The sequence below is a fragment of the Silene latifolia genome, chromosome 5 (assembly GCF_048544455.1).
Source record: "Silene latifolia isolate original U9 population chromosome 5, ASM4854445v1, whole genome shotgun sequence".
Taxonomy (NCBI): Eukaryota; Viridiplantae; Streptophyta; class Magnoliopsida; order Caryophyllales; family Caryophyllaceae; genus Silene; species Silene latifolia.
This window is the reverse complement of record NC_133530.1, coordinates 57,030,816-57,034,510: the sequence shown is the minus strand read 5'-3', so window position 1 is coordinate 57,034,510 and position 3,695 is coordinate 57,030,816.

Here is a 3,695-nt window from a genome sequence, read left to right as displayed (position 1 = left end):
AGATTTCCTTCGCTAGGATGTGAGGGGATCTATGGTGTAGACGGCTTAGGATGTTGTAGGATTGTTTAAGTCGGTAATTTCTTTATCATAGTTATTTATTTGCTATATTTAATGAGGAGACCAAAAGGAGAATTGTTAATTGACTTGGGAATTCTAGACCTAGATCGAGAGATTAGAATAGAATAGACCTAAAAACTATGATAATTAGTCTACCCTTGAGACCGAAAGGCGATAGGAGTTTCTTGAGACCGAAAGGAGATAGAAGTTTTAGACTTAGTTACACTGACCAGAGCGAAAGTTAGTTAGTGTGATTTAGGGAGGGAACTCGAACCGAAAGGCGTTTCCTGTTGATAGTGGACCGAGAGGACCTGTCACTCACCCGACTACCGTACCCGTATCAGACCTACTTTAGATTAATGCCGTCGAAACTATAGTGAACCAATCGTTCTAGCTGTTTCTCTACTATTGTTTTCATCTTTTTACAGCGCTTTTTATTTTACTTGCAATTTAGTTCTAAACCAATTCACAAACCCCCCCCCCCCCCCCTTTAAATTGTTACTTCAATAAATTAAAAATAGCAAATAGGATTGATCTTGTCTCTCTGTGGTTCGACCCTTACTATCACTAGCTATAGTTTTAGTTCGGATTATAAATTTAATTTTGATACAAAAATCGCCATAAAATAAAGACTTTGAATTATGCGATTTGATTTCTTTCTCTTCTCGGGCTTCAGTCGATCGACCAATGAGTCCAGTCGACCGACCGGATTATACAGTACAACATGCGTCTTTTCCTTTTTCGAATCATTTTTCTTTTTTTTCTTCCTTCCATCTTTTTTTCTTCCCAACATCATCTCAAAAGAGCATTCGCAACCAAAAATGAAGTAACAATCCCAAGAACATAAACTACTAGCTTGACAAGGACAGGCTAAATGTAGAATGTAGTTAACGGGACAAAAAGGCTATTTTTGGCTTTGTGGGGCTTATGGGCAAAAAGAATAAAGGATACCTCTTCCACATGTGTCAACAAACCACAAACCGAATGCACACAGGTATTAAACAGATTAAGTTCATATTTATGCAAATTGATGTAACATGTCTCATAAGGAGTAACTACTCACAACCTAAATAAACTGGTCATGAATGTCACCAGTTATAAGCTCTAAATATCAGAATATAATGTAGTTTGCCAAAATTTCAAGTCAAGTCTCAAGATTCAGCGAGAAATTTAACGAAAACTCGTAGACTATGCAAATGATTCTACTTATAACATGTCAATTAGCAAGGCTTAGGCATAAACAGCTGCAAATGCAATGTCATCATTGAAATACTACCGTTCCGACTCAACCTATATGCTAAAATAAACGTGCATTTTTTGGAATTTTTGAAATTTTCAATTTTTTTGAATTTTCTGTGTATATATGGAGAAATTAAAAAAAACAATGCAAGACAAAATGTAAACGTGAATGCAAGCAAATGAAATGCAACGCAAAACCCTTCCCCAAACCAAATCACACAATGTCCCCATTGTGCAAAATCATATAGTGAAATAATAGGAAAACGGGAATTTACGTTAAATTAACTAAACAAAACATGAAGTAAGAACTCGGAAACTCACAAGACTTTAAGCGCAGCAAAAGGAAACCTCCCCAAACCAGCGTGAGCTAGGAGGTTTCAGTAGCCAGCAATGCTACCAATAAGTACCTGAAAAGAAGCAAAAGTACCACGCGTAAATCCGAGAAAACAATTATTAAAACGCAACATTATGTGTAAAATAAAGAAATGGAAGAAAACAGAAACGAAACGGAGGATAAAGTGGAGAAAACACTCCCTCAACTTCCGCAAAGCGACCAAACACAGTAGGGGAATGATCGAAAACAGGTACAGCAGTGCAGGGTGGTCGATCGACCACATCACCCAGTCGATCGACCAAGGTGAACAGGAATAGAAGCTCCTGGAACTGTAGCGCTCAGTCGATCGACTAAGATGGCGATCGATCGATCAAATACCTGCTTGAATCTTCCTCGATTTCTTGAATTAGCTCAATAAATTGAGCTAACAAGGTCTATAAACCTGCAAATACACATAATAATGCTCCCAAAATTGCGCAAAACCCAAAGTAACAGTCTAAAGTTTATAAAAATCCTAAGCAAACCAAACTAAGCGAAGTTTCGCGCACACGAAAAACGATAAATAGTCTAAAAGCAATAAATTGTCTTAAAAAGGTCTAAGAAATGAATCAACGGAAATCTGGAAAATCTCCGGCCAAGGCTTCGTCTACATGAAGTAGCTTCCGCAGTGCTCATCTCGGAAAATTTGGACTCCACTCTACTCCGCCTGGAATACTCAACGGATCATCTCTAGCATCTTCCCAAGCATGGCCATCATCTTCTAGCTCCTCACACTCAAGATCCGACTCAAATTTTGTCCGGCACCTTCTTCTTGGGCTCCTCATCCTGGCTTCTCGTCGCTTGCATAGCTCGACATCCCAAACCGCCTCTCGAACAATGGGCTCCTTCACAAACTGAGCGATCGGCGGTTCTTTCTTCCCCAAACCGGTTCTCGCAATGACCAAAACAAAAGAATCTTCCTCTAATTTGCTCCCAATCTGGGGCGGAGGTGTCATAACAGGAATAGGCACAGGTAATGAAGGAGGAGTGTCAGTAATTACAACATAAGACTTACGAGTAGAAATCGCATTACAAGTCATAGGACACATAGCATCTTTCTTCCTATAAGTCTGGGCAAAACTAATGGACTGCTTCCCCACCTTAAAGGTCAGTGTCCCTGAGCCAATATCAATAACTACACCAGCAGTGTGCAGAAAGGGTCTACCCAAAATGATAGGGATATGGGCATCCTCGGGTATGTCAAACACAATAAAGTCAACTGGGAAGAAGAATTTTCCTATTTGCACAGGAATATCCTCTAGGACTCCTACGGGCTGGACCGCAGAACGATCAGCCATTTGCACTGTCATATTAGTGACCGCAAATCTAGTCAATCCTAAACTCCTAGCAAGACTCAAAGGCATGACACTAATACTAGCCCCTAAATCACATAACGCCTTCTCAATTGAGAAGGTACCAATATTACAAGGGACTGAAAAGCTGCCCGGGTCAGCTAACTTGTGTGGAGCACTGTGAGTCAAATAAGAGCTAGATTCTTCAGTTAAATTAATAGACTCGACCCTATCAAGTTTCCGCTTCTTATTTAAAAGATGATTCATGAATTTCATATAAGCGGGAACTTGATTAACCAACTCAAGAAAAGGTACTTGCACATTGAGACTATGAATGACATTTTTAAATTTTTCAAAATATACCTCATCCTTCGTTGGTACCACCTCTCGGATATGGGGTCAGAAGTAGCTTAGCCCTCTCCTCTAGGTCTCTCATACCGGCATCGGTGGACTTAGGCTGAAAATCCACTACTTTATCCTTGTTATAGCTCGAACCTTCTTCAGTCCGTCTCAGGAATGAACCATTGACCGTCGTAGGGTCATACTTTGGAATCGGAATGGACCCATCAACATCTGGATCTTGCCTCGATAGTTTCGGAACCGTCGTACCCCGAAACAAGAAGTCCCTCAAGTTGTCTGGCATTGGAGGATGGAATGGTTCGTCATCAGCTGCTTCCTCAGTCGATCGACCATGTTGGTCAGTCGATCGATTGGTTTCAACATACAGAAGCTAT